The 18,431-nt window shown below is 39.1% G+C and overlaps 1 long non-coding RNA gene across 1 annotated transcript; it reads left to right on the forward strand.

The window, feature by feature from the left end:
• The first annotated feature begins 7,885 nt into the window (after positions 1–7,885).
• Positions 7,886–18,193, forward strand: LOC138822934 (uncharacterized). Its single transcript, XR_011370688.1, has 4 exons — positions 7,886–8,090; positions 9,601–9,692; positions 17,371–17,505; positions 18,023–18,193. It is a non-coding gene; the product is annotated as an uncharacterized lncRNA (long non-coding RNA).
• Positions 18,194–18,431: the final 238 nt, after the last annotated feature.

An 18,431-nucleotide genomic window follows, 5' to 3' on the forward strand; every position in this document is an offset into this window, starting at 1 on the left:
GAGATTAAGGTGACATAATGATAAGGAACCAGAGTACTGCAAGAGGGCACAAACATACTTGTTGACATGGATTTAGAAGTCTGGTGGAGTCTTTGGAGGCACCTGCACCTAAGTCACTAATTAGGGCTGATGTGCCCCAGTAGTGTTAGTTTTCTGATTTGGATGCTGATTATCCTTATAATCCCTTTCTTTACTTAAATTGTATGATCTTTTGAGCTCCTGTTCTGACACAATGGTTTAACTACATTTGTTTTACTGTTCTCTTTAAATAGCTTTTCACCTGTGAGACTCTTATCTTCAATCACACACACACACACACACACACACACACACACACACACACAGCTGGAAGTGGAGCTGTTGTTCAAGTGGCTGGGCCCTAGGCTAGAACAAAAAAGCTCAAAAGCAATTCCCAGGCCATGGGGTCAAGCCCCAGAAATGAGGTAAGAGGAAGGTAGCAGCTATTAGATGAAACAGCAGGATAAGAGGCCAGAGCTAGAGTGGTCAAGCCTATGATCCTAACTACCTAAGGAAGTTGAGATCTGAGGATCCAGATTTGAAGCCAGCCCAGGCAGACAAATCAGAGATTTATCCCTAAATAACCAGCCTGGGTTCAATTTCCTCACCTGACAGAAACAAAAACATAAAAGTAAACAAAATTTCTGGGGAAGGTTTATTTCTTATGATGGCTCTTCTGAAAACACTGAAGCCGTAGAAAACATGGATTCTCTTTTTCTCCTCTCCTGTCTCCCTTTTTCTTTCTTTTTTCTTTTTTCTCTGTGCTCTCTTTCTGTCTAGCACATGCTAGGCAAGATATGTAACCACTGAGTTTCATACCTAACCACATGTTTGGATTCTTAGATAATCCAATTCTCACTGGGTGCCAGTGGCTCATGCCTATAAACCTAGCTACTCAGGAGGCTGAGATCTCAGGATCATGGTTCAAAGCCAGCCCGGGCAGGAAAGTCCATGAACTCTTATCTCCAGTAAACCACCAGAAAACTGGAACTGGCTATATCTCTCAAATGGTAGAGTGCTCGCCTTGAGCTGAATAGCTGAGGGACAGCACCCAGGCCCAGAGTTCAAGCCCCATGACTGACAAAAAAAATACAATTCTCTTTACCTCAGAAAAGTTCCATTTTCCTTATATTTATAACCTTATGCCTTTCTAGCTCCAAAAATCCAGACTTCACACATTTACACTGCTGAAGGATAAATAATGAGATGCATCTTTTGATGAGGGAAGGGTCCGGGGTCATCCTAAAAACCACAAATCAAAGCATCTTACACTTCTGCTTAGAAACCTACTGCCATTTCCCATTAAGTTCCATATTAAGAGTTAAATCTATCCTGAGCTGGGTGCAGGTTGCTAATGCCTACAATCCTAGCTACTCAGGAGCCTAAGGTTTAGGGATCATAGTTCGAGACAAGCTTGGGCAGGAAAATCTGAGATTCATCACCATTTAACCACACATACGCATACACACGCGCGCGTGCACACACACACACACACACACACACACACACACACACACACACACACACACAACACACACACACACAGAAAATAAAAAGAAAACTTCATCCCATCTCGTAAGCCTGACAAGACATGGTGTCCAAATCCCAGACCTCATCTTATCTTTGTGCAACCCCCACCCCCATTTTTTTGTGCCAGTCCTAGAGCTTAAACTCAGGGTCTGGGCACTGTCCCTGTGCTTCATTTACTCAAGGAACATACTCTACCACTTGAACCACAGCATCACTTCTGGCTTTTTCTGTGTATGTGGCACTGAACCCAGGGCTTCATGCATGCTAGACAAGCACTCTACCACTAAGCCACATTCCAATTTACTTGGCCTCCCTTTTTTTGCAGCTTTTTTCTTTTTCTTTTCTTGGATTGCTAAAATTTGTTAAGGCCTTTGCATTTGCTAGTTAGTCCTCCCTCACCTTTTCCTGCCCCATTCATATAACTAAGCGTCCTCTCAAACACTTTGCTACTGGCCTGGACAGCCCTGTTCTGCCCATTTGGGCCTTGCCAAGTCAGTGGCTTGGGTGACCCCTGACCTCGGGATAATGTGGGAGGGTACTTGGCACTCAGTACCTCTCGGATGGTCAGATCTTCAAAAACACAAAGGCAGTCTCCTTTTCCAAGCCAACATCACTCCAATGACTATGGTCAGCCAACCTTTAAACCACTGGTTGGTGCCCAAACTCAACAAACCAGACCCCAGCCGCATCAGATCGAAGAAGAAGCAGGACCAAGAAGTACAAGCGGCCAGACCCACCCAGCAGGGGGAAGTATTCCCCAGGCATTGGGAGCATGTTTTGGAGGTGTCAGCAGTGGCTGTGGTGCTGGCTGGGTGCATAGTACTCCCCAAGTTGTGGTCGGCAGGAGCAAGGTAAGTCCCAGAGTAGGTGCTGGTAGCCTTGATTGCTGAGAAGAGAAAATGAAAGAAAAGGTGGCCTGAGGGTGTGTGGTAGGTGTGAGAGACACAAGCATATGCATTTTGGTTCCTTAAAAATATGAATCCCTTCAGCTTATTTTTTTCTTAGTTCACTGGTGTATTCTCTTCCAATTCATCATAAAATACCCAGAAAACTTAGGAAACCATTAAATAATGCAATTTCACTTTCACCTACCTGTTATTCATTTATGTTTGCTGTGAGATGATGAATTCATTGAGAGTAGAGTATCTACATTCCTTCTACTAATAATATTAACAGCATAAACAATATAAACTCATAGTCTTCCAGTCTAGAACATTCTAGATGATTTTTTTGGTCGGTCCTGGGGCCTGAACTCTGGGCCTGGGCACTGTCCCTCAGCTCTTCAGCGTAGGGCTAGCACTCTACCACTTGAGCCACAGTGCCACTTCCGGATTTTTCTGCATATGTGGTGCTGAGGAATCAAACCCAGGGCATCATGCATGCAAGGCAAGCACTCTACTACTGATCCACCTTCCCAGCGCCTCTAGATGATCTTTAAATCATGTAGATTCAAATTTAGATGGTGATGACCAAAAAATAGAGATTACCATTGTTTCCTATTTCAGAGTATGTCCTAATCTTATATGAAGTTACATGAATTACATTTCTACAATGATATATTTTGTATGTATTACATATCGTGCATGAATTACACATATTATACAACACACACACACACACACACACACACACACACACACACACACACACACACACACACACACACACACACACGTATACATACAGCTTAGCTCCAAGGTGTCTTAAAGTTGCTTTCTGGTTTCATGCCTTGTGATTGTTTTTCTCCCTGGTATTTTAATGGCTCTAGGCAACTGGTACCATATATAACTTTGAGCTTTCTCATGGATTGTTTTTATACCTTTGAACTCTTTCTCTGGCATTTTCACCTATCATAATCCTATGTACCTCTCATGGCAGACATTTGCAGATGCCTATGGGCCTAATAAAGTTAACATAAATGAGTGAATTGAATTCAAGTGCCAGTTTTGAGGTGCAGGAGCATTGCCTGAAAGGACCAGTTGCCTGAAAGGACCATTTGGCATGAGGTAGTTATTAACCAGTCAGTATAGAGCCTTTGTTTCAAGTTTTCAAGGGAAATTGGACACTTGCACATTTGTATGAAGACTGGTTTTTTGTATATATTTTTTACTGTAAAGATACTGTACAGAGGGGTTACAGTTACATGAACAAGGTAATGAGTCCATTTCCTATCGAGCAATGTTACCTCCTCCTTTGTTTTTCTTCTTCTTTTTTTTATTGTGAAAGTACTGTACAGAGGGGTTACAATTACATGGGCACGATAATGAGTACATTTCTTATCAAGCATTGTAGCCTCCTCCTTTTTTTCCCCTTCCCATCCATTCCCATCCTCCCCTCTGTCCCCCCATCCTCCCTGCCCCCCACAAAAGTTCATTTTCGACATGATGACTTGTACATCTCATTGTTGCAATGGGTCCACCTGTATCCTTATTTAAATGATTTTTTTCCCTTTTCCCTCCACAAATTATACCGACACTAAATACAGTGAAAGCAGGGGTTATACTGTGGGGGAGGGACATACAAAGCAACAATGAAATAATCTTATAAATGTGTTAGAAACAATCACATGAAAGAAAAAAAGCATTTGAATACATATCTTAGGGTTCATTTCCCTAACATCACCTTATCTGACCTTTTCTGCTTGACTCAGACATATACTAGATATTGCAAATAAGGAAATCTATGGGACCTATGTTTCTTTGGGCCTGGCTTATGAAGACTAGTTTTTAAACATGGAACTCATTTAAAAGTTTAGACACTATATAGATAAATTAAAAACATCTCTAGGCTAGGTTTGACACTCCAAGCTCTAGACTTTTGTTTGGTACTTTGTGATTGAATAATGTCTTCTGATTCAAAATGGCTGTTTTCCTTTCTGCTAGCATTTTTGGTGTATATCTTAATTATAGTAGTGTGCTGGTCTTTCTGCCTTATTAGTTGCTAGTATGTTTTTAAAATCTATTTGAGGGTTGGGAAGGTTGCTCAGTGGTACAGCGCTTGCCTTGCATGCCTGAGGCCCTGAGTTCAATCCTCAGCACCACATAAGGAAAAAGTAAAAAGCCGGAAGTGGTGCTGTGGCTCAAGTGGTAGAGTGCTAGCCTTGAGCTGAAGAGCTGAGGGACAACGCCCAGGCCCAGAGTTAAGGCCCCATGACTGGACCAAAAAACAAAAAACAAAAACATAAAAAAAAACAAATAAAATCTATTTGAAACATTTGATATCATATATTGGCTCTTTCCTGCATGTAGTCCATGTCTCTATAGAAAAGGTTTATACATACCTATGTGTATGGGTGAAGGAGGGTGAAATAAAATGAGAGAGAGCAAAAAAGAAGAGGGTGAAGGAAAGGGCAGGAAATATATTAATTCTCTCAAGCTATTTGGTTCTCCTTCTCTTTGTTGAAGGGCCAATATGATATTGATTTAATTCCCAAAGAGCTCTTCTGGAAGGAATTAGATTGGGTATTTGAATTGCTGCTCAAAAGTTGATTTGAGGTGCTGGGAATGTGGCTTAGTAATAGAGTGCTTGCCTACCATGCATGAAGCCCATTGCTCAATTCCTCAGTACCACATACACAGAAAAAGCCAGAAGTGGGCTGTGCCTCTCAAGTGTTAGAGTGCTAGTTTTGAGCAAAAAAAGCTCCAGGACAGTGGCCAGGCCTTGAGTTCTAGTCCCAGAACTGGCAAAAATAATGTTGAAGTAGGAGGTCAATGGATATAGCCAAATGGTGGAGCTCTTCCCTGGTATGTGTGGGGTCCTGAATTCTATTGCTCACACTGTAAAAAAAAAAAAAAAAAAACATAAGTAAGTATGAAATATAAGTCAATCGTCATCTCTTTTTTAAAATTTTTTTATTGTAAAGATACTATACAGAGGGTTACAGTTACATGAGCAAGGTAATGAGTACACTTTCTATTGAGCATTGTTAACCCCTCCATTGTTTTCCCCCTAATATTCCTTCCCTCCCTACCTCCCCCGAGGTTCTTTTTTTTTTTAATTGTGATTAAGTGATTACATAATTTCCAAAATTTCACAGTATTGTGGAATAATGATGCTCATTTAAAGTCACAAGTTCATTCTAACTTTCCTGGAGCAAATTGTCTATCACAGTCTATAACATATAACAGTGTACACATATACACCATACATGTGATCAGCAGCATGGGGATATTTAGTAGTGGTTCGACCAGATGAGTGAGAGTTCTTTGTTTCTTAAGTCCTGTTAATTTTGTCATATCACCTAACATTTTGGATTTAGCATCCACTTATCAGGGAGACCATGTATTGTTTGTCTCTTTGCTCTTGGCTTACCTCGCTCAACATGATTCCTTCTAGCTCCATCCATTTCCCTGCAAATGCCATTATTTTGTCATTTCTAATGGCTGCATAATATTCCATTGTGTATAGATACCACAATTTTTGGATCCATTCCTCTGTGGTGGGGCATCTGGGTTGTTTCCATATCCTAGCTATTGTGAACAGTGCTGCAATAAGCATGGAGGTTCACATGTCCTTATATATTGGTTCCTGTTGTTCAGGGTAGATGCCTAAAGTGGTATGACTGGGCCGTAAGGGAGGTCAATCTTTAGCTTTATAAGGACCCTCCAGACTGCTTTCTAAAGTGGTTGTATAAGTGTACATTCCCACCAGCAGTGTAGTAGGGTTCCTCTTTCTCCACATCCCCTCCAGCATTTGTCTTTGGCTGATTTGTGGATGTGGGATATTCTGACGTCATCTCTTTCGTAACATCAAATGTTCCAATACTAACAGAATTTTGGTATATTTATGATGAATATTTTTAATAATAACAAAATGCCCAGAAAGTGTTTCATACTTATAATCCTAGATATTCCAGAGAAAGAGATAGGAGGATTATGGTTTAAGAGCATACCAAACAAAAAGTTAGTGTTTCAGAGATAGCAAGCATGGTAGTTTATGTCTGTAATCTTAGGTACTTGAGAGGCAGTGTAAGAAATTCGTGGTCTGAGGCTCACCTGTGCAAATTAGGAAACCCTATCCAAAAAACAAAAGCAAAAGGATTAGAGACATCTTTTAATCACTAGGGCCACCACTACAAATAGGAAACAAAACCCTAAAAAACTGTTCTGACAGAAATGTTTTTGGATAGATTAAATCTCTGGAAGAGTTTTAGTAGTAAGTGATTACTAAAGATTTTAAAGGATAGTCAGTAAAAGGGGAAATAGATAATGAACCTCCTCACAATGAAAAACTTGCTCAGGGAAAGACCCTAGGAAGACAGGAAAAAGATAAACTATAAACTAGCATGAAATATTTGCAAACCATATAGTAGAGGAGTTAAATCTCCAAAATACAGTGTTCTCAAATCTCTGTAGTACATAATGATAAAAACCAAACCAGAATGATTCGATAATGACCAAAAGATACAAATAAATGTTTCCCTGAAGAGTATATATTCAGCAAATAAGCACATAAAAGGATGCCTTGGTCCCAGCCCTTAGAGAAATGCAACTTAAAAGGCACAGTGAGGTACCACTACATACCTGTCTGAATGGCTCAATCAAAATAGTGACAACACAAGATTGATCAGAATTCAAGTGAACTTGATTATTCATACATTGCCACTAGGAAAGTAAAATGATATTTTCCTTGGGAAAAAATAGAACAATACCTGGTTTTTGGACAGTCCTGTGACTTGAACTCAGTCCCATGGCACTATCCGTGAGCTTCTTTTTAGCTCAAGGCTAGCGCTCTACCACTTGACCCACAGTGCCAGTTTCTGTGCATGTGGTACTGAGTAATCAAACAAAGGGCTTCATGCATGCTAGGCTACTACTCAGGTACATGCCCAGCCTAACAGTAACATTTAAAATTTAACTGAGCAGGCATTTTTCCCAGAGAAAGCTTTCATTCCCATAAACACCTGTACATAAGCTTTCTGAATCATTTTATTTCTGTGATAGTCCCAAAGTACATTTATACCATGGACTATTCAGAAACAGTAAAAAAAAATCTTAATACAAGTGGGTCTGGAGGGACTTAAATGCTGTGTAAAAATTCTTAACAAGTGACATGCTATGTAATTCCATCTATACTTCTTTAAGTGACAGAATTTCAGTTGAAATATGTTGAAAGCTGAAGATTGGTGGATTCTGCCACAATGAATTATGCTTCAGTTATGAAAGCTGTTACTAGGAGAACCTGGGGGAAGATCTGTGGGATCTTGTCTGTATTAATTTACTAATGTTCCTGCCTGTGACTCTGTGAAAGTGTCAAAAGATTTAGACAAATAATTTATACTAAAAAAAAGCTGACCTCAATCACTTTTTCCCTTGGACTTTCTGATAAAGATGATCCTGAGACTCCACTGATAACTGAAGCAAGTCCTATCATTGAAGAAAGAAACTGTAAGTCAGTGGAGAATTCTGAGTCTGTGAAGAATACTGAATCTGTTGACCAACATACCAATCAAGAGACTTAATGGAAGCTGTAGTGTCCAGTTGAAAAAACCAGAAGTTGGGTCTTCCAGGGACCCTGAGACTTCAGAAGTTCTCCCTTTTCAGGTATCACAGAATCTCTATTTTTTTTTGTGGGTTGTGGGGCTTGAGTTCTGGGCTTGGGCACTATCTCTGTGTTCTTCAGCTCAAGGTGAGCACTCTACCACTTGAGCCACAGTACCACTAATGGTTTAGTGGAGGTAAGAGTCTCATGGACTTTCCTGCCCTGGCTGGCATTAAACCGTGATCCTCAGATCTCAGCCTCCTGAGTAGCTAGGATTACAGGCGTGAGCCACTGGTGCCCAGCTAGAATCTCTATTAAAATATTGGGATTTAAAAATATTAGAGTTTACCAGGTACCCCTGGCTCACACCTGTAATCTTAGCTACTGAGGATGCTTAGGTCCAGATGAATGCAGATTCCATCTCCAACTAAATGCCAGCAAAGTGCTACACTAGAGGTATGGCTCAAGTGGTAGAGTGCCAGCCATGAGCAAGCAAGCCAAATGTGTGAAGCCCTGGTACAATGAGAAAAACAAATCATTTAAATAGGGATACAGGTGGACCCATTGCAACAATGAGATGTACAAGTCATTATGTCGAAAACGAACTTTACAACTTTGGTGGGGGGTCAGGGAAAACTGGGTGGGGGGGCGGGGGGAAGGATGGGAAGGGATGGGAAGGGGAAACAAAGGAGGCGGCTAAATGCTTGATAAGAAATGTACTCATTATCTTGCCCATATAATTGTAAACCCTCTGTACAGTATTTTCACAATAAAAAAGACAGATTCAAGCTCAATGCTAATTTAGGTTTACATTTCTTTTCTTATTTTTACAACCATAAATAATAGTTTTTCAGTTCTATAAATGCCATCAGCAGTAATTTCCTTTGCTGCATGGTGCCTACATAATAAACACAGACAACTGTCTATCAGTCAAGCAATGCATTAAGCAAATATTATTAGGTTCCCATACTTTAGCTAATACTTAGATAACTTATGTATATTGTACTCTGGCTCAATAATTTTTCACACTTTCTTGTGTCTTCCCCCCCCCCATTTACTGGGACAATAGGAAACTTTCCAAAGATATACCCCAGGCCAGATGGAAATATTGGGGCCCCGGGGGCAAGTCCTTGCTCTCCTCAGCCTCAGCTACAGTGGCCACAGTGGGTAAAATCATCAGTCATTTCATTACTGTCTGTGTGCGTTTTACAGATTTGTGTTACAAAGGACTTAGTTAATAATTCTCCTTCCACATTTGTTCAAGGGTTTATTGTTTGAAGAAAAATAATCATGAGATGATAGACACTGCTAGTAGAATTGGTAGCATTTTCTTATTAGAATGAAGTCTAGGAATTGCTATAAATGTCTGTTCTTTAATGATGATATATCAGGGTTTTGTTTAAAAAATGTTATACTAAGGAGATATTTTCAAGGAATAATTACCCCAATTGTTAAAAATAACCTGTCTTATAGCATTCATGATTTTAGATATACACACTTTGATATTTCGTTTTTAGAATTTAGCTTGGTAAGTTTGGGTAATAAAGAGCAACAAATTTAATTTTTCTCTAGGACAAGATACTTCAAACATCATTGAAACAACAGAGTCTTCCCTTGGGATCCCTAGTCCCAGTGAGATTTCAGCTGAAGTCAAGCTGCTGAAGGTCAGTATAGAGAAAATTTAAGTCCTAGGATACTTTGGATTCAGTAGCTAGCTTGTGCATTTTTGATATTAAGGACATGGGGACATCCTACAGCTGTGGTGGGTTGCCTTGTGAATCCAGCTGCCAGTTAGAGATCTGTGTCTTGTAACTGTTCATATCTCTCTACTCTGCATCTGAAGTAATTTCAAGGACTGCTGTATAATAAAATTATATTGCCATATATGCTGAATATAAGAATTACTTAGCACTTTATATGGCAACCACGGTTGGCTGAATTTAAAACTGACAGGACCAAAAAAGATTTTTGTTTATTTAGGGCTATTTTTTTTGCCTTTTGTTTTTTGTTTGTTTGATTTTCTACCTTTTGTTTTTTGATACTAGGCATTGAACCCAGGATGTTGCAATTGCTAGGCAAGTGTTTTGCCATTGAGCTGAGGTACATTCTAGCCTTTTCTCTCTCTTTTTTTTTGCATTTGGGTTTTTATGAAGGTGAGGGTTTATATATATATATAGTGAAAATACCATACAGAGGTGTTACAATTACATGGACAAGGTAATGAGTACATTTCTTATCAAGCATTATTGCCTCCTCCTTTGTTACCCCTTCCCATCCCTTCCCATTTCCCGTTCCCCCCACTTCCATCACCACCCCACACACACCGTGCCAAAGTTGTAAAGTTCGTTTTTTGACATTGTTGCAATAGGTCCAACTGTATCCCTATTTAAAATATTTGTTTTTTTTCCTTCCCCTCCACAAATTATACCAACATCAAATACAGTGAAAACAGGGGTTATACCGTGGGGGAGGGACATACAAAGCAACAAAGAAATCATCTTATAAATATGTTAGAAACAATTGTATGAAAGAAAAAAGAAACATTTGTGTCCTTATCTTGGGGATCATTTCACCTACCATCAACTTTTCTTACCGTTTCTGCTTGTCTTAGACATATACTAGTTATTGCAAATAAGGGAAATCATGGGACCTATGTTTATTTGGGCCTGGCTTACTTCACTTCATATAATTTTGTCCAACTCTCCATTTCATAACAAATGGGGCAATGTCATTCTTTCTGATGGAGGCATCGAATTCCATTGTGTATATATGCCACATTTTCTTGATCCATTCATCTACTGAGGGGCATCTGGGTTGGTTCCATATCTTAGCTATGGTAAATTATGCTGCAGTATACATAGTCGTGCTTGTAGCTTTAGCATGGTCTTCTTTGTGATCGCTTGGGTAAATGCCCAAAAGAGGGATTGCTGGGTCATAGGGAAACTCTATGTAGACTCTTTTGAGGAACCTCCATACTACATTCCAAAGTGGTTGAACAAGTTTATACTCCCACCAACAATTCAGAAGAGCTCCCTTCTGTCCACATCCCCTCCAACATCTGTTGTTATAAGAGTTCTTGATTCTAGCCATTCTAACAAGGGTTAGGTGGTATCACAATGTTGTTTTGATTTGCATTTCTTTTATGGCTGGGGAGGTTGAGCATTTCTTCATGTGTCCATTGGCCATCCTTCTTTCCTCTTCAGAGAAGTTTCTCTTTAAGTCTTTAGCCACTTATTTATTGGGCAGTTGTTTCTTTGAGGATTTGTTGTTGGGAAATTAAATTTTTTTGAGTTCAAGTTGTATTTTAGATATGTGACCCTTGTCCGTTGTATGGCTAGTGAAAATCTTTTCCCAATCGGTGGGCTTTCTATTGCTCTTGCTATGTCCTTTGCCATGCAGAAGTTCTGCAATTTCATGTAATCCCATGTGCCCAACCTTTCTTTGATTTGTTGTGTTTCTGGGTCTCTTTTAAAAACATTTTGGTCTGTGCCAAGATTTATTCTTCGAAGTTTGTCTTGATCAAAAGGAAACCTGCACTTCTAAGCCGTATGGAAAAGTTTTGAAGACCAGTTTGTTTTCTTCATCTCTCACAGCCCATATTGTTTCTCATTTAATACTCTTTGCTCATCTCTATCTTTTTTTCTCTGGAAGCAGATTTATTCTATCTGTTTTTCTCCATCTTCAGAGTTATATCATGTTTTGGCGTATATACCCATCAGAGACTAACAGGTTCCACTATCACTACTTGTGTATACCTAAGAGAGAACTGGATTGACATACCTTTGGGTCCATAGTGCATGGGTCAGTAGCCATGTCAGTAGACATGGCTGCAAAATACTCCATATATGAGGCACTGTTCTTACTGATGAGGCTATTTACTGTGAGGCTATTTTGGCTTTGACTAACACACTATGTGTTTAAAAAATGAGTTTATTTTTCTCCCTAAAGGACTCTAGAAATAGACTATTGCATGTTGTTTTGGTGAACGTAGGGTCCTGGTACCTTCAGTTTTCTTTGTTGTTTACTTTATGATTTTGTAATTGTTGTCAGATCATGCTGTGAGTGCAAGTATGGTATTCTCAAACAGATAAGCTCAAATTCAGGAGTTACAGAGACAGGAAGTTTCATTTCTCCTCATGCCCCCAGCAACTAGAATGGTTTAATGTCTAACTCTGATGCTTTGAGATATTGGGAGATTAAATTGTTAGCATTATCAGAAATTTTTATCAGGAGTTGCTTTTAGTGGGCAAAGAAAACAGGAGTTAGAAGTATGTTTGGATAGTAAACAGCAGTGACTTCATAAACACTTGAAGGACATCTGTCATTCAGAGCCATGTTTTAAGAGGGGAATGAAAATCATGGAAAACCCTGGGAAGAGTGGCTAGTATTAATGTCTTAAAAACTTGGAGAGTTAATGGATCATGCATATGAAAATCTAAGGAAAAGAGATAGGGAGAATATACCCTTTTTATACCTTTGAAGGCTAGCATGGAGGGCAGAGTTTAGGTTGTGTTTACTTATGTCTCATGAGTAGAGAACTCCCACTACTCAGTGGAAGTTTTATGGACTTAGATTTTAGTTGAATATTAAGTGTACCAGAATAGAATTGGTGGCATTTTCATCCTAAAGCCTTTCCCATCTTCTAAAGTTCCTAAGGAGAGAAATTAATTTCACTGTGAAGGAAATTATACTAGAGATGGTTCTTTTTAGAAGTTTGAGGTAAAAGATACCAATGAAATCACTCGGTCATCTTTTTTGCAATTTTGTCATGTTCCTTTAAGGATGTTGTCTTCTGCTTCGTGTGTGTGTGTGTGTGTGTGTGTGTGTGTGTGTGTGTGTGTGTGTGTGTGTGTTATTCCTGGGGGTTAAAAGCAGGACCTGGGTGCTGTCCCTGAACCTTTTTGCTCAAGGCTAGCACCCTACTACTTGAGCAACAGCTATACTTCTGTGATAATTACTTTTTTTTTTTTGGTGATTAATTGGAGAGATAAATCTGCCTGGACTAGACTACCTTGCCTGGTCTGGCCTCAAACTGTGATGCTCAGATCTCAGCCTCCTGGATAACTAGAGTTCCAAGTGTGAACCACTGGCATCCAGCTAGTTAGCTAGCTAGCTTGCTTGCTTCCTTGCTTCCTTTCTTCCTCCACCCCACTTTTTTTTGTCTGTCATGGGGCTTGATCTCTGGGTGTGGGCCCTGTCCCTGTACCCTTCTGCTCAAGCTAGCACTCTAGCTCTTGAGCCACAGCGCCACTTCCGGTTTTCTGAGTGGTTTATTGGAGATAAGTGTCTCACAGACTTTCTTTCCCAGGCTAGCTTTGAACGGTGATCCTCAGATCTCAGTCTCCTGAGTAGCTAGGATTATAGGTGTGAGTTACCGGTTTCAGGCCTCTTTCTTTTTTAATGTTTATGTTCTGGCACTGGGGTTTGAACTCCCATCTTCACAGTCTACCTTGTCCTCCTCCCCCACAGCTGGCACATGAACCCTGCCTCTGATTTTTGCTGGATAAATAAATGGAGATGAAAGTCTCACAGGTTCTTCTGCCCTTGTGGCTTTCCATTGTGATCTTTAGATCTCAGCCCAGAGATCCTAGGACCATAGGCGTGAGTCATCAGTGGCCCAGTCCTGCTTTCTGGATTCAGATTCATATTTCAAAACTTTTTAACTGTTACTAAAAGATACGGGTTACAGTTATATAAGTTGGGTAAAGAGTACATTTCTTTTTTATCAATCGTGGACATGAACTCTGGGCCTGGGCACTGCCTCTCAGCTCTAGAGCTCAAGGCTAGTTAGTGCTCTACTACTTGAGCCACAATGCCACTTCTAGTTTTCTGATGGTTTATTGGAGATAAGAGTCTCACAGACTTTGCTACCAGGGCTTGCTTTGAACCACAATCCTCAGATCTCAGCTTCCTGAGTAGCTAGGATTACAGGTGTGAGCCACTGGTACCCAACTAAGAGTACATTTCTTTATTTTTTCTTCACCCTTTTTTTATTTTTAATTTTTATTGTGAAAATGCTGTACAGAAGTGTTCCAATTACGTGGGCAAGATAATGAGTACATTTCTTATCAAGCATTGTAGCCTCCTCCTTTGTTTCCCCTTCCCTCCCCCACCCTCCCCCACCCAATTCTCCTCCTCCCCCCAAAGTTTCAAAGTTTGTTTTTCCACATAACGACTTGTACATCTCATTCTTGCTATGGATCCACCTGTATCCCTATTTAAAGGATTTGTTTTTTGGACAATGTCACCACTTTCTTCTCTCTGTTAGGCTTGATTATAGGGAGTCTAGTGTAGCCTTCAATCTTAAGGACTAGTTAATCTTTACTGCTGAGCCCTGATTCCTCTGAATTCACTCTTATTCCTCAGGTGTTCAGTGAAGTCTGTTCACTTGATTGTTTAAAAACCAGATGTTTCCGCATAGCTTGAGCTATGGGGATTGTGTTGCTTACTACTTACACTAGTTCTTCTCCAACTGTGTGGCGTTACCTAATGTTTTTTAACAGTGTATTATTCAGATAAAGACACATGGGCACATCTGTAGCTTCTTGAAACATTTTACTTATATAGCTGCATCCTCTGAAGTTTTCTGACTTTCAAATGATAGCTGCTTCAGCCTTCCCTGATGCCAGCCTTTTCCCTGACTTACATTGTGTGTGAGTGTTCTGTTGTCTTTAGGATCTCCTCTGTGTGTTGGGGTTTGGAACTTTTCTCTAGGCAGAAAGCCCAGCTGTAGGGTTGACTTTGTTTCTCTTTTCTCCTGGACCAAAGTCTTTTATTTTGTCTTTTTTTCCATTGTCTAAAAATAGTTCTTTCTTATATTTTGTCTGGTTTTCTAGTTGCTGTATAGGAAGGCAAGTGTAATATCAGCTTATTTATAGTACTTGAAAGCAAAAGTTCTCTCCATAATAGAGTGTTTGATATAATATAGTTTAATTACTTGGTGTACTTGTTGATCTCTTATATGATTTTTAAAGATAAAAGAGAACTGATTATTTTTGAAACATACTCATCTTTGTAATATATATTGATTCCCTTACTAAGAATCAGCATAGTCTTCTAGGACAAAGTTGAGCTATAATTTGCATACAGTAAAACTGTTTTTTTTGCAATATGACTTTGTGTTGAGAAATAATAATTATGTTTATACTGTATAGTCACAGTATATTGTGATACACAGACACAGAATATTTTCTGTATTTGTATGGCTCACTGAGATATAAGAATATTTTCATTACTAAGGGAGTTCCTTCATGCCAGTCTGTAGCCACACCGTTCTGTCTGTTCACAGCATTTTCCAACCATTGATCTCTTTCTGACTATAGTTTCCTCTTGTTTAGAAAAATGTTTACTATGTGTAGATAAATACTTTTTTCTTTTGCCAATTGTGGGGCTTGAACTCAGGACTTGGGTGTTGTCCCTGACCCTTTCTGTACTTAAGGCAGCTATCACTCTACCACTTAAGCCACAGCGCTATTCCCTAAATTTTTTGAGAAGTTATTTGGAAATAAGTATCTCATGGACTTTCCTGCCTGGAAGGCTTTGAACTGTGATCTTCAGATCTCAGTCTTCAGAGTAGCTGAGAAGGATTACAGGCATGAGTCACCAGACACCACTGCCTGGCTATTGTAACCTTTGTTTATTTATTTTGGCAATATGAAGTACCACTTGAGCCACATCCTTATTCCTTTCTTCTGCCTATCTATCTATCTATCTATCTATCTATCTATCTATCTATCTATCTATCTATCTATCTATCTATCTATCTATCTATCTATCTATCTATCTATCTATCTATCTATCTATCTATCTATCTTTCTTTCTATCTATCTATCTATCTATCTATCTATCTATCTATCTATCTATCTATCTATCTATCTATCTATCTATCTATCTATCTATCTATCTATCTATCTATCTATCTATCTATCTATCTACAGGGAGCAGTTTTGTTCTCAGAGATGTCAGTTCATAATGGCAGGAAGGTCATGGCAAAGCAGAATCAATCATACCATGGCAACTAGAAAGCAGAAATAGCTAGTTTGTTTTTGGATCCAATCACTGGCTTTTACTTGTGCTGGCTTTGGGCTACAATTCTGCCTCTACTTTGTAAGCAGCTGTGATTACAGGCGTAAACTGTGTCTTTGGATTCTCTTTTCATTCTTTTCACTGTGTAGCCTGGCATCCTTGAACTGGATATGAATGTAGCTTAGGCTGGCCTCAGACTCACAATACTTATGCCTTAGTCTCTGGAGTAATGGCATTATAGGCATATATTAAATACTTAGTTATACTTTAAATTTATGCTTTATATTTTTTTTCTTAATTTTAATACTGAAATTTAAAACAGTTCATTTTCATAATGTGAACTTGTTCAGATTCTTTAAGAGATAGTATGCCCCTTCTAGGAAGATAACTATAGTCCTCACTTTTATCTTAGATTACCTTTGTTTGCTTTTATACTTTACATACTTATAGTACATTTTGTATCTATCTTCTTTCACAACATTTTTGTATCATTTGACCATGTTGCATTTTGGATGTGGTATTCCATTTTGTCACTATGTTATATTTTATTTATTCCACAGTTTTTAAGGATTGAAATAGTTTCCATGTTATAGCTATTACAAATACTGCTGCTCTGAATATTTTTGGTTATTTATTTATTTATTTTTGGCTAGTACTGAGGCTTGAACTCAGGGCCCAGGAACTGTCCCTGAGCTTCTTTTGCACAAGGTTATCACTCTACCACCTGAGCCACAGTGCAATTTCCTGCCTTTTCTATGTATGTTGTACTGAGAAATTGTTCCTAGGGCTTCATGCATGCTAGGCAAGCATTGTACCACTAGGCTACATTCCCAGCCCTGAAATGTCTTCTGATGAACCACTGTACATATGTAGCTATAGTAGATTCTGGCCAGCAGTTTTCCAAAGAGGAGAACCTACTATGTGTCTACATGCAGTGTGTATTATCCTTACTGTTCCACATTCTTCCCAGTGCTTAGTATTGTAGGTCACTCTTAAAGAATTGAAACATATAAATGGCTGGACACTGGTGGCTCATGCTTGTAAACCTAGCCCCTGAGGAAGTTGAGATCTGGGGATTGTGGTTCAAAGCCAGCCCAGGCAGGAATGTCTGTAAGACTCTTCTCTCTAATTAACCAGCAAACAAAGCAGGAAGTGGAGCTGTTGTGCAAGCGGTAGAGTACTATCCTTGAAGAAAAAAAGCTCATAGACATCACCTAGGCCCTGAGTTTTAAGCCCCTGGACTGACACAAAACCCCCACAAAACATGCAAATGTGTTTTCCCAGTATTGTAGTAATGACATTTATGTTGCTTTCTAGGGAAAGGACATTATTAGTGGGGGTTTAGATGCCTTCAAATTCATTGTGAAGAAGACAATAGATGTAATAGCAGAAGGGGATCCTGTATTTAAAATGACCAAGGATCTGATGAACTGGAATTCTACACTGTCTCAGGTACTGTTACCTTTACTGGTTTGATTGCTGTTTTCTGTTGTTCATGTGTTTTGTTTTGTTTTTTAATTTGAATTTTTCCCTTTGTTACCTTGAGATTTTGTTAGTGTATTTCCTTGCAAAGAATTTTCAATGCATTATAAAATGAAGGCATTTTTATGGGCTGGATGTGCAGTTAGAGCTCTAATGCTTATACAAATGGCCAGCTCTTTTCTTTCTGCAGTAGCCTCTGTCAGCGCATTGCAAAATCCTGAGCGCTATCAAGATTGCTTATTAGGTTAATGTTGAAACCACTTTTAGAAATGCATGTGGCTCCTTGGGTAATACTGTCAAGCATCAAATTTTGTTTAGCTACTTTTTTTTCCCATGCAGCTCCTGATCCTTAGTGAATTTGATTTGCCATACCAGGCATGAAGAGCAGCACTCTATACTGGAACTTGTCTCAGCTTTGCTTCTCTCCACTCTTAAAAGTTACCCTTGAGCTATTATTTGCTGCTTCTATACTTCCATCTCTTTTTAGGTTTTACGAGAGGCAAAGGAGAAAGAAGAGCTCATGACCTCCAATGAGGTAGCCATGGAAACAGATAAGAAATCTCATAGTGGGCTACCCTTTGATGAACTTCAAGAACATCTAAAAGTTCTGGAGATGCTTTTGCAAGAAAGTGAAAAAAAGGTAATTCCAATCTCAAACTCCCAGCTGAAAAGAGTCTTCAAAGGATAACCATTGCATCGTTTCTTTTCTCTTTGTATTTTTGGAAGTTGAAATGTCTTTCTGAAGGAGGTGTGGCATGCTGGAAATATTATAATAGAAGAAAAATATCCCTTACTGCTTTATTGTTAGAAATATTGAGTAAGTCAAATGTTATTTCTCTTAAAGTTATAGAAAAAGAACACAATAACAAAGAGGTCTTAATATCAGATATCTTTTT

Source organism: Dipodomys merriami, unplaced genomic scaffold, assembly GCF_024711535.1.
Source record: "Dipodomys merriami isolate MVZ:Mamm:240054 unplaced genomic scaffold, mDipMer1.0.p SCAF_1181, whole genome shotgun sequence".
Classification (NCBI taxonomy): domain Eukaryota; kingdom Metazoa; phylum Chordata; class Mammalia; order Rodentia; family Heteromyidae; genus Dipodomys; species Dipodomys merriami.